The 13,760-nt window shown below is 46.0% G+C and overlaps 1 long non-coding RNA gene across 1 annotated transcript; it reads right to left on the bottom strand.

The window, feature by feature from the left end:
- Positions 1–2,917: 2,917 nt before the first annotated feature.
- On the bottom strand, positions 2,918–13,509 carry LOC146345144 (uncharacterized). Its single transcript, XR_014791888.1, has 3 exons — positions 13,313–13,509; positions 5,022–5,168; positions 2,918–3,390 (listed from the first exon to the last, which is right to left on the bottom strand). It is a non-coding gene; the product is annotated as an uncharacterized LOC146345144 (long non-coding RNA).
- Positions 13,510–13,760: the final 251 nt, after the last annotated feature.

The raw sequence follows: 13,760 nt of genomic DNA, 5'->3' as shown, positions 1-13,760 counted from the left end.
GATACAGATTTCCCTTAGACTTTAATTACTTCTTGCACTTAAAAAAGATAAATTGATTTTCTTATTAACCCTCTGACATCTCATTAAGGTCACCAAGTAGGACAATGATGGCTCTTTTGGAAGGGTGGGATGGGGGGGGGGATAGAATATAACTAGGGATAATTAGAATATCTCACTAGTTTTTTGCACTGAAGTGCATACTGTTCTTACAGGATCAAGGAAGATACTGTATCTTACATGTATCAAGGAAGAGACATTTCACCTAACATCTTCTTCCTCTTGGTTGTACCATGTCTCTAGTGACCTCTTCTAAAGTTCAGGTGACCTGGGCACAAGGAGATATTTATTATCCTTTGGTCTGAGGATGACCATAAGCGCTTTCCGCAGACCTCCCTCCCAACTTTGAATTTATTATACATTAGAGATCTTTACTCCAGGAAATATGCCTTGCAATTAGCAGGAATTAAAATTAAATAGAAGATCCAGAGAGCATTTAAGATACTGCTGTATTGTCGATCAGTGCACCTCTATGTGGCCAATGCCGTAATGTCTGCTCACTGGTATGTACATTCTGTCCATCAAATGGAAATCCAGATCCTCTTGTTTGTAGGGTCAGGCCATTTTGTTTGTTTGTTTAAAGTATTTTTACCTCACTCTTTACCTGTCAAGGCTCCCAGAATAAAAACAATAACAAATCACTAAAACAGTAAAATGTGCACACGGTCTTCTCGTGGCCTGTTTAAAGGTCTAGTGACAATGGCCATTGCCTGCTATTGCTTCTTGGGGATGCTACATATAACAGCAATTGTGAGGAAGGAGGGGTCCAGTCCCAGCTGGCAAAGCAACAGCAAGGGCGGAGGGGCATGGCAATGATGACTAGGGATGTACGAAAGTCACTTATCTTTCCGCGGATTATGTTGATGGTGGGGGGGAGGCGTTCTGTCCCTCCCCCTGGAATCCTCGATGGGGGGGGAGGTGATCCGTTCCTCCCCCCCGGAATCCTCCATGGCTGCCTGTGTTCTGCAGCAGCTCCGCGGAGCAGCCAGCCAGGCCCAGCCACGCCAGAGCTGTCCGCAGCCGGATTTCCGGCCGCAGAGGGCTCTGGGGGGGGGGACGTGTACGCAAATGGCGGCGGCTATGGCCTCCGCCATTTGCGTTCCTTATTTTTGGCCATCTTAATCTATGTAAATATTTACATAGACCATGACAGCAAAAATAAAGGGGAACGCAAATAGCGTAGCAGGCACTATTTGCGTCCCTTTTTGATTCACCATTTTAGCCTACATAAATCTTTATGAAGGCTAAAACGGTGAATCAAAAAGGGACGCAAATAGCGCCCGCTACGCTATTTGCGTTCCCCTTTATTTTCGCCGTCATAGTCTATGTAAATATTTACGTAGATTAAGATGGCCAAAAATAAGGAACACAAATGGCGGAGGCCATAGCCGCCGCCATTTGCATACGTGGGTTTTTGGTTTTTTTTTAACCCAGCCATGATAGGCTACGTAAATCTTTACGTAGCCTATCATGTCATTTTTTGTCGTTGTCTTTTAACCCAGCCATGATAGGCTACGTAAATCTTTACATAGCCTATAACGTCATTTTTTTTGTTTTTGTTTTGTACCACACAAATGGCGGCGGTGGTCAGTCGGAAGACCAGCCTCTGCAGCCCCCGCCGCCAAAGCCGCCGCTGGAGCCACTGCCGCCCAGGAGATCCGCCCCAGGTAAGTCCCGTCCCGGGGGGGACCCGCAGGGGTGCAGGGGGGTGGCAGACCGTTCCGCCACAGATTTCGGGGGGCCGCATGCACTGGCATTCGGCCTCACTGAGATCCATGGCGGAATTCTCTGACATCCCGACAGTTGGCCCATTGGCTACAGCTGCTGCTTCTTTTCTTCTTCTCTACCACAACACATTTTATTTCTTCCTTTTGATCTGGACTGGGGGGTTAGTGAAGAATAGCCCCTCTTAATTGCCTTAGGGAGGAACAATCCTATGGCTACTAGACAGCAGCTGGATGGCCATAGGATATGGTGTTTTCTGGGAACCAACCTCAGAGCCTGTGCTCCAAGGTCAGTTCCCAGAGAACTGACCTCCCCCCACTTCCATGCTGCTTCGGAGGCAGCACAGAACAGCTCCATCCTCTGCACTCACAAGAGGAGCATGGGGCAGCCAAAAAGGGACATTCTGGGAGGCATTCCTGGGCAGGGAGGGTGGAAATGCCTCTACAACACATCCAATGTGTTATACAGCAGCCTCCTCCCCCGCTCCGTCCTCCTGCGGCTAGACAGCCTCAATCGACTGTCTAGCCACAAATGCAGGGCAGGAGAAGCACGGAGGAAATGATCCCCTCCATGCTTCTCCTGCCCTGCTTTGGATAGGCGGTTGCCTCCGAGTTCAGAGGCATCCACCTATTTGAATAGGATTGTGCCCTTAGTATCAGTTTCTCTTCCTGCAGGGGAGGGGGAGACTTTAATTACTGATTCCCTATCTTTTTTTTTTTTCATGTTTGATATTGAAACAGCACATTTATAGCTCTATAAATTGCTCTAGCTCTCTTAAATACTATTGTCTGTCTCCTGCCTAACATTCATATATATGATTTTAACTGTATTGAAACCAGAAGGCAGAACACAGCAGGAAAAAAAAAAAAAATGGCAAGAGGGTAAAGCCATTTGGTGTAACCAAATGCATCAGCAATTTGGGGAAATGTCAAAACCAAATTTTCAGTCGTTGGTTTTTGTGTATCCAACAACATTGTCATTTTGTTCTACATTTACAGCACAATCCTATGCACATCTACTCAGAACTAAGTCCCACTGAAGCCCGATAGTCTTATGAATGTAATGCAAAACTTGAAGAAATATGTCACATCGCAAGGTGTTGGTGCTTTGGGCCAAACAAAAGTTGTTTCTGATTCATTGATGTTCACAGTCACCCTTTTATTTGATATTGCCACAGTATGGCCTGTATTCCACATTTGAGTTGCACACACTCCAGGTCTAATTCACATTGCTAAATGCTCTGATGTTGTAAAGTGATTAAATCAAGCAGATGTAGATTTGCAGAGAAGCAAGGGAAGGGGGAGACATGGGGATAGAGCAAAATGAATTATACATGGCCAAATTGCTTTGCAGATTAAAATTTTAGTTTGCATGTTGTCCTCCAAAAACATCTGGCAAGAGACAATGAAACAGAGTCTTCTGTGCAGGTCTCAGTTCTGAAGGAATGTCTACTGGTCTATCATGCTTCATTATGCAGCATTTGATGACACAAACAGGCTTCCCTCATCAACTTCGGAACACTGTAGACATCCCTGGTTCAACCTGGTTGATGTTGATTAGCTACAACCAAATGTGCTAAAGAGTAAAGATTGGTCAGCCAGTATTGCTCTTTAAAAGAAAGAAAGAAAAAAGAAGTAAATACAAATAATCCTCATCTATACTAGACCCCTTAAGGTATGCGCCATTTCATTTTTGATTGTCTAGATGTCTGTCAGTATCATGTCAATTTAATCCACAGAAACAGCAGTGAAACTGGCATTAAATGGATGTTTATCCCAAAGGCAAATTGTTATTAATCACATATATAGTACAATTGGTGCCTTGCTATCTTTAACTTTTTTTGCCTTCACAAGAATCTTGTGGGGTTGGTCAGTATTACAACCATCCAGTTACAGTTATTTGTCACATTTTTTTTTTTTAAGAAATCCTCACCCACCATCGGGAAGCTCCATGCAGCTATCCTATTTTATCCTCACAAGAACTCTATGAAGTAGGCTATGCTGAGAAATGCTAACTAGCCCCAGATTACCCAGTGAGCTTTACAACCATGCATGGATTTTGAACTCAGATCTCTCTGGTCTGACTCTTTATCCAGTGTAGACCACTGGCTCTCCAACTTTATTTTTCAGATGCAGCAGAAGCCATCATTGGGGCAAAAGCAGCAGGACATTTGCCAGTCCAATCAACAGGGGGGTATCTAGCCACAACGGTCAACAGCATTTTGAGACTGCCACCATCAGAACTGCATTTTGGTGACAACACAATAGAGGGCCTTTTTGCTGGCCGCTCCCAGTCTGTGGAGCTCCCTCCCAAGGGTAGGTTTGCTCCCCTCTGCTATCCTTCTGGCAGCAGCTAAAGACTTCTTTATTGAAGAAGGTCTTTGGCCTGTAATTAGGGATGTGCGAGTCAGCAAAACTTGAGCTCGCTGAAGTTTTTCAAATTCCATCTCAAAGCTCGTTCTGGCTCAGGTCTGTATCAGATTGCAGGCTTTGCTTTGTATTTTTCCTTTCACGTGAAAATTCATGCATATTTTCATTCATATTTGTTCCAAATGCACATATCAATTGCGCACATGTATGACATGTGCACATCCTTCTCCTATTGATTACAGTGTAGTTGTGCACATTTTTCAAAAGCACACATATTTTCATGCACATTTTTTCAAATCCACGCATGCTGTCGGACTCATTATTGAAGGGTCCGTGAATGACAAACTGAAATGAATTTCTCATGAGTTCCTACTCACAGCCCATTCCTTGTGATTCTCCCTAGCACTCTCCCTCTCATATTCCAGTGTCTATCTCACATTTCTAGGACTAAAATTCTCTCCCCTTGCTTGAACCGCCTTGCTGCCTTGTATGCCTAGAAATGGCCCACACCCTGAGAAGTTTTCCTTGCTGCATTCTGCCTGCATGCATTTCAGTGTGGGGCCACCCACCATGAGGGGGATGTCACTGTGTGTGCATGCTCGCATTCCTCAGGCTGCAGATTTGGATGCCTACCTTTGGGGGTGAACAGGGAAACTATGCATTGCAGTGGGGCAACAGGGTGGATTTTAAGCACAGTGAATTTTTCAGTGGACAAGCTGAGAATTCAGGGAATTGTGCTCAGGTTTTTCAGGGTCTCAAGCCAAGTAAAACCACACACACACACAAACTTAGCTAGCCTCACTTTCTTGCCTCCTTCCCTTGAGATCCCTTGCCTCTCCCCATGCTTGTTATTTTCCTCAGAATACCCACGATCCAAGAAGAAACCTTGCTGCAGTGTTCTCTGTTTCAAATGCTGTTGTAGTCTGAGGGGATTACATGTCCACAGGCTGGTAAAGGTCCCACTGTGGTGGGACTCCAAGAGTTCATGTCCAACAAGTCCTTTGTGCCCCACTTCCTCTGGAACAAGGTAAATACAGTTATTTTCGCTTTTTGTACTCCTCCTCCTGAAATTGCTCTACATCTATCAATTCTGCCGCAAATGTTGCCAAACCTGCCCACTGAAACTTGAAGGACTTCTTGTTGCACTTCACCATTTCCCTAGCACCCTCCCTGCTCCTTATTTGGCAGTCCATAACTTCCTGCCTCTATTGCTTCTTAATCTGTCATTAATATTTGGAACCATCTGCTCATCCAGTGCTAGTGGGTTGACTGTCTCCACCCATATCCTTTAAGAAGGATGCAGACAAACTGGAGAGGGTTCAGAGGAGGGGAACAAAGATGATCAGGGGACTGGAAACAAAGCCCTATGAAGAGAGGCTGAAAGAACTGGGCATGTTTAGCCTTGAGAAGAGAAGACTGAGGGGAGATATGATAGCACTCTCCAAGTACTTGAAAGGTTGTCACAGAGAAGAAGGCCAGAATCTCTTCTTGATCATCCCAGAGTGCAGGACACGGAATAATGGGCTCAAGTTACAGGAAGTTAGATTCCGGCTGAACATCAGGAAAAACTTCATGACTGTAAGAGCAATATGACAATGAAACCAATTACCTGGGGAGGTGGTGGGCTCTCCCTCACTGGAGGCCTTCAAGACGAGGCTGGACAGCCATTTGTCAGGGATGCTCTGACTTGGATTCCTGCATTGAGCAAGGGGATGGACTCGACGGCCTAGTAGGCCCCTTCCAACCCTACTATTCTATGATTCTATATACACCTGCCTGGACCCTAAGATTGTTTTCAGTGGTCCATCTCTGGGAGCCCCTGCAAAAGGAAGTGAGGTGGGATGTGATGCTATCTACCACCAGCTACCAGAGAAGTTATGGAGGGGTATGTTGGTAGATATACTTCTCCCCCTTTCTGTGAAGATATTGAAGGACAACACAGGTCAGAGGATGGTGGACAGGACAGGGTGAGACACAAGATGGTGTCCTACATGGGCTACTTGGTATTCTCCAACAGAACTTTCTGTAGAGGGGTTGGATTGGCCTTTGACTCCTTCATTCAATGGTATCCCACCTCAGCTGGGGACTTTGTTTATGGGTTTCCTGTGCCCAGGTGTGCTTATTATACTTGGAAGGCTCAATGGGAAGTGGATTATATTCTTGCCCCAGTGGCCCCCAAGATTTAAGGATTGCAGGGGCAATCCAGTCTGGATTTATCCAGTCTGGATAAAAGGGGGCAGAAAGGCTGGCATGGGACAATAGCCCTACCAAAAGGGGCCCTCCCCAGTTTGAACTGAGCCCTCCATGATTGTTATTGTGGTCCTGTGGCAGGAGAATGCAGTGTGCTTGAAACCAGCATTTTAGTAGGGTTCTGGGATTCATCCCCACTTTTCTCTGAATCAAAAATTTACCCAAAGCAGGTACATTTCATTAAATTAATATTGATAAGGAGGTGCAGCATGCAGGATTCTATGCCTGTTTGCAGCCTTGACTGTTATGAATCTGAGAGTATCTTCCTACGTGATAGTGCCTAAAGGGCGCCCATGGGGATGCAGATTGACCTATGATCCTTTTGACTCAGCAGCCAATGGGCACCTTTTTGAATGGGGGTGAGAGGCAGGATGGTCCATAATTCAGGTGAGTTTTCTGTTACAGGCCCTGAGGGTTGCTGTCCAGTCCTCTCATTTAATCTAAATGTTCGGAACAGTGACCAAGGAACTGGAATATCCTTCCTGATTAGAGGACCAAAGGCCTGCCGACCATCTTAATGTCCCTGGGTGATTGTGTTGGACTCCATTATCAGTGCAGTAAAATCTCAAGGGATGAGGTCCAGGCATTGAAAGAGAAGATCTTGGTGATCAGGCACTCTTATAACATCTCACTTCATGCCCTTTAGGAAGTGGCAGACTCCTTATTTTGCCGGCAGGGCTGTTGTCCCATGCCGGCCTTTCGGTGGAGGCTGTGCTGTGCCACACAAGGGCTTTGGCTCCTACACCATCAAGTTAGGGTTTCCTCCCCACTCTGGGAGAGGATTTCTTAGAGCCTCAATTTTTCCAGAGCTTACTAGACTTTCCTTTCTGGAAACATGAGTTCCTCATCAAGGTGGAGCTGCAGATATACCCTGATGCCACTAGGGGGCTGGGTCTTAGGGTCAATTGGCAGGATCATTATGTGCGGAGTGGCAGGCCCAAGGGTTGGCCCTCTTATCTCTCAGGATCCCATTTACTGGAACTTCTCCTATACATGGCAGCACTTATACGGGCTGATTTAATGCCTAATGCCTAATTCTTTAATTCTTTTGCATGTGAAGCCCTCTATTCTTGTCTTTATGACACAGTCCTCCCTCAATCTGAAAGTTATGGCTCAGGTTGTAGCATTTAGTTTGCACTGCCTCCTGCACAATACCTGGTTTCTCATGAGGAATATAACTGACAGGGACAACGCTGGTGCTGGCGTTTTTGTGGCATGGTCGAATGCAAATGTTATGGTAAGGGGAGGTTCCCTGGGTGCTGGCACTTCCAGAGACCATGCCAGAGGTTCTCATGGGGAGTGGTGAATTTAAGCTGGGCAAGCCATGGCGCACCCCATAGATCACAGTACAAGGGCCTCCTATACCTGGGTAGATAAGGAATCTGTGGCTTTTGGCTCTGACAGTCATCTGTGGTAGTTGTTGCCATCTTGGTAGTTTACCGTTATGGTCCCTCATCCATTCCTGGAGAGTAGGACTCCTGGCCCAGACTATTGGCAGTGAGCTGGCTGCATTTGTCTTCTGGTCGAGTCTGAGAGCAGCTTGACATACACCACAGGGTTTAGGGCCCGGTGCACCCTACGGAGTTTGGCTGGCATCTGACCAGTGGATGTAATTGAGGAAGGATATCATCCCCCTGGTTTTTCTCCACATATGTGGGGTCAGCAGCCTTCAGTGCAACTCCCTTTATGATGCAATTGTCCTCTGCTGCAGTATTGACAGATTTCTTTGGGGTGGTCTATCTTTCCTAGTAGTGGCAACAGCCATAGACAATGTGTACAAATGGGCCTATTACTTGGGATATTCGTTCTCTCAACAGGTCATACATATCTGGCTCTCAGCCCAGGATCAACCTGTGGGGTACAGGTGTAAGAGTGTCCTTGTTTCCCATACAGTGTTATGGAATTGGGCTCAGTGGAGGCTGTGGTGGCTTCTGTTTGTGTTATGGGGTGGGGAAAGCCCCCATCCCCTTTTCTTCACTATGGTTCCCCCTTAACTGAAGTATTCATTTCAGTGATCATGGGGGTGACCTGGGAGGTGGGAGGCCTTCAAGCCTTTGCATTCCTTTCATACCTGGACTGCTTCCTCGGCCATCTCTCTTAGTTCTTGCCTAACAAGGTTCAGGTGGGGACAGGTGGTGCTCCAAGGCCTTTCAATTTATACATGCAGTCATTCCCGGGGCACTAAAGATGTGACATTAAGTAGTGTTCAAGCTCACCTGTTGGTTTTTTCTTCCCTTGGATCATTGAATTGTTAGGAACAGGTGCATGTGCCCATTCATGGGCACAGTGGTATGTTTTGGGCCTGACAGGACGTTTCCAGGTCAAGCTGTGACTAAGCCCATGTGCCATCATTCCATTGTTGGACAGAAGTGGAATGGTCCAGACAGAGGAATGGTCCAGACATTGCCCCTCCTCAACACCTCTTTGCAGCATGGCTCCTTCCCTCCCTCCCTCCCAGTATGCAGTGTGGGTTTTGCTGGTCACCATTTTAGGGGCCGAGTAGGAATTTTTTGGCTCACAGTCTGATTGGCCAGGGCTGTGGGTCTTTTTTGCCTACTTCACACAGTTAATTGGGGAGGATGTGTCCACTAGGTTCAATTTGGCCTTATTTGTTGGTCAGGTTATCCAGTCACATTTCCGGGTTGGCTGTCAGGGATGAGCAATGGGAGGAGAACAAGGATGGTGAACACTCAGGGGCACTGTGTCGGTGACAGGTGATGCCTGAGGCATCCTGCTCTGTGTTTCGTGGCCCATCGGGAGGATAAGGGTTGTCTGTGAGGCCAACTGACCTCACTCACCTGGTGTTTCATGGCCCAGGAGGGGGTGACAGGGGAAGGCCTACCTCCCCCAAAAGGGGTAGTCCTGGGGGTGGCAATCTCTTTGACACCACTCAGCAGGCTTTGAATGTTTCACCTGATAGAGTGCCTAGCTAGTGGCTAGCACAGATTAGTTGCCTGTCAGGGCCTCCCCTTTGCAGATCGATCAATACACATGGCCCAGTTTGATACCAATCACTTGTGTCTTGTCTCTTCATTTCCACTGTTATGCTCGTAATGGAGAGCCACCATCCCTTTTGTATTTGCTCTTACCATCAAGATGTTTCTCCTAATGTTCAACCAAAATCTGCCGAGGAATCAAACACATAATTTGGGCCCAAGTGCACAGGGCCATTCTGCATGGACATGTCACCATGCTGGCTCCACAGATAGGGCCAAAATGGATCTGGGAAATATAATCCATAGCAGTCCAATGTATCTTTGGTTGTATTGATTCAATGCCAATGAAAGAAGTTTGTTCCCCGCCCCTCTTCACGTGTCTACTAAATGCTGGTATTTATCCCAAAGAATACTTCTCATCCACCCCAAAGTTATGTATCCATGGATTCTTGCAGATGAGGTCTTCAAATGAGTGGTAGGTACTTTTTGATTAACAGGGGAATGAACATTTCAGGCTGTTTATCATCTTTCTTCCTCCAGTGTGACATCTCTGCTGATTACACACATTATGGTTAATTTGCAGCTGATAATCAGCCCTAGTTTCTTAATAAACTTCTCATTAAGTGACTGGAGCTGTCACTTTGCCTCCATGTTTCCGCTCCTAAGTATAATCTGTGACCATTATGCAAAAGAAAGGCCTGCTGGACGTCACACGTGTCATTTGCAATCATGTACAAAAGCTTCAGAAGGGGCTTGTTAAATAAATGCCCTTCACAATTCATTAGGGCAAAATGGAAAAGTATAATTAGTCACCATATTGCCACGTGGTTACCATGGTTTGCTTTCGTCTTCATGATTTTGTGTTTGTACATATATGGCCATCAGATCTCCTCATTCAACAAATCAAATATGGACTGGGTTCACACATGCCGGGTCACTGCTTAAACATCTATGCACTCATGAGAAATCCACGTGTGTGTGTGTGTGTGTGTGTGTGTGTGAATGATCAAGTTCTACTAGCTGATGCAATCTCAACACTGTGACTGTATGCTTTTCACTAGTGGAGTCAGACACAACTCACAATGAGATATCCAGTGATGTATCTGCATGTGGGAATTAACCTTTAATACTATAACAACAACTGTTGCAATGCAGCTGAGCCAATACTAGATTTATACACAAGAGATCTCCAGCCAGGGTCTCTGTCACCCAGGCAGAAATAGTCTCTGTCAGTCAGGCAGAAGGGGACTTGGTGCAATGTATTTGAAAATACCTGAATTAGTACATTTTCATTATAATATAATATGATTTCATATAGTATAATAATATAATATCCTACTAAAAGCTTACAGACTTGATGGTATATATGTATATCTATATAGATATAGAAATATAAAACTGCAGAAGTGCTAAATGATTCAAAATGGGAAACGTTTACTTCCTGGAATGTGATACCATCCATAGACTGTGTTCCTTGGGGTTTGAATATTTGTCTGCTTTTCATAACAGAATTTCTCAAAAAATAATCTCAAGGGGAATTCTTGAAAAAGGTGTGATAGCCTTTCTCTTCTGAATCATTCTGTCCTATAGACTTCAGCCCTTTGAATGGCCCTTTCTATTAATGGGCCATCTATGAGGCTTTTCCCCAATATATTGTTTCCTTTGTCCCCCCAGTCTCTTCAGAGCTCAACTCATCTCCTCAGCCTCTCTGAAAAGCACACATTCTTTCCTATCCCTAGGCCAGGGATTTTTGTGGCATGGGCACATTTGGCCATCTGAGAAACTGTCCTGGGCACCACCGCAAAACACCATGGGAAGTATCGCAAAGGCCAAGTACACCTCTTTTAAATGCAGCTCATTTAACACCTGAGAACACCTCAGTCAACGACTAGACAGGCTGTGGCAGACAGTCTTTCACTTCTAGCTTATTGCGGCACAACTTCCTTTTGATCTCCATGTAGCTATAAGAGCAGGGATGACACAGACAGTCTTCAGCTTGGACTCCTGGGTCTATAGCAGCTTCTGGAGCCTTTGCCACCCTCTTCTCTTCAGCATTTTGGGGGAGAACTCTCTTTATATACCCACCCAATGTCCACCTGCCTGCCTTCACAGCAGATTTCTTTCAGCTCTGTTGTGTTAATGGGTAGAATCCAGACAATGCTCACTGAGTCCTAGCACCCCACCATTTTATCCTGTTTCCCCACATCTGTAAAGAGAGGTGGGTAGGGCAAGGTTTTGGTTATACTAGTGTTCTTGAAATGTTCATTATCCATGGTAGATGTGACTACCTCTATCAAACAGAACTTGAGCACGCTCCGGGAGAGAGCGCAGGACAGGAAGGCCTGGCATGCTATGGTCCATGGGGTCACGAAGAGTCGGACACGACTGAACGACTGAACAACAACAACTATCAAACAGACGACTGGATTATCTAATGAGGGCAAACATTCACTCTCAGAAACAGAGTAATTTTAGGGAAGGTGGAGAAAAAGAAGACACATTGCTTTAGCTATTCTGTATGTGACAGTACTACATTTCCCCATTTCCCTCCTCTTCCAGTTGCTCTTTTATAAACTAGAAACTACTTCCAAGAGATTGGGGGGTGGGGAGCGAGAGAGAGATGTGCAAACTGTAACTCTGCAATTACTTTGCAGGCAAACAGCATTGGATATACTATAGCCATTGCCAGGTATTCAGTATCTTTCAATCCTACTTATCCCAGGGCTTATATAGACTTCACTTTCCTAATTATCTCTGGAAGTTCATTTCAAGTATGCTCACTTAAACTAAACTTAGACTCTCAGCATCGGACCTAAATGTCTTATCCCTTTTACATTTCGGCTACTGCTTTCTCAGAGATAAAGATTCTCAGTGTCAAAGCAGCCTCTCCCTTTTCCATCCTCTCTGATGATTTATTAGAGAAGTTTGGAAAAGGGAAGCAATCAGGGCTGGGAACGAATTACAGAAGATCCTTTATCTGGGAGTCAGGAGATCCGGGTTCTAGTCCCCATTCAGCCGTAGAAGCTCACTAGGTGACTTTGGGCCAGTCACAGGCTCTCAGCCCAACCCACCTTACAGGGTTGTTGTTGTGAGGATAAAATGGAGGAGAAGGAGGACTATGTACACCACCTTGGGTTCCTTAAGGAGGAAAAAAGGCGAGATGTAAATGTAATAAATAGATGATAGATAGATAGATAGATAGATAGATAGATAGATAGATAGATAGATGAAACCTTGGGGGACGTGGAAGAAGTGTCTCTGTGTGTGTGTATATGGCAGATGGAAGGTTATGAGGCACATATGGGGAACAAGTAAGTAAGTAGTGGCTGTAGTGAAAGGGAGAGAGGCCAATAATGTAAACTAACTTCATGAGCTAAGACTGTCATATGAAGCATGTATTAGAAATAGTGAATTTGCCATTTGTTGAGCCATGCTATAAGTCTATCGTGTTAGTTATTTTTATATGTATAATGAGCTCTGATTCTGTGGGGATTTCTACACCAGCCTAAAATCCTGCATTTAAAATGGGGCTTTCCACTTCCATTTTAAATGCAGGATCACAACTGACTCCCTTTGCACGCGCTTCCTTCTCTGTAGATGGCCATTCCCATAGTGTTATGTTTCCGTGAAGAGGCATTACACATGCTCCAGGCTCAGTGATACTTGCACCTGGGTTTCTGCCCATTTCCTTCCCCTTGAACATTACTGGTGGATGGGGACTGACACGCGGACAGCCCCCCCCCGATCTCCCCGGGCCCTGCCTCCCTCTTCCATGCTTTTGGCCAGTCCTTACCACACAGCCCCTCTGCTGCTCCTCTGCTCTGCCGCCATCCCCCTCGCTGCTGCTCTGCCTCTCTGTTTTGAACAGGCAGGCTGAAAATGGCGAGGAGCCAAAATGGCGTAGGAGCGGAAAGGCTGAACCCCCATCAGACCTTCATCTCCACCTTTGACTAGGGATGGACGAAAGTCCCTTACCTGTCCTCGAAGCTTGCTTCGCGGTGGGGGGGAGGTGCTTCGCTTCTCCCCCCGAAGTTCATGCAAGGGGGGGAGGCGCCCCGCCTCGCCCGGCCAAAATTCAGGCTGGGCGGGAGGCGCCCCATCCCTCGCCGGCGAAATTCAGGCCGGGTAGAAGCGCTCCGTCTACCCGGCCACGAAAAAAAAAAAACACCCCCGTGATAGGCTACGTAACGATTAACGTAGCCTATCATGGCTAGATTTCCAAAGTCAGCCGTGATAGGCTACGTAAATCATCACGTAGCCTATCACGGGTGACTTTGGAAAAAAAAAAAGCGCGTATGCAAATGGCGGCCCCCATAGGGAGCCGCCATTTGCGTTCCTTATTTGGTCCCTGTAGCCTACGTAAAGATTTACGTAGCGTTGCCCTTATTTTCGCCGTAGTCTACGTAAATCTTTACGTAGACTA

The sequence above is a fragment of the Heloderma suspectum genome, chromosome 5 (assembly GCF_057233095.1).
Source record: "Heloderma suspectum isolate Gila_16-S chromosome 5, 16-S_ref, whole genome shotgun sequence".
NCBI lineage: Eukaryota > Metazoa > Chordata > Lepidosauria > Squamata > Helodermatidae > Heloderma > Heloderma suspectum.
This window is presented reverse-complemented; position numbering and strand designations above follow the sequence as displayed.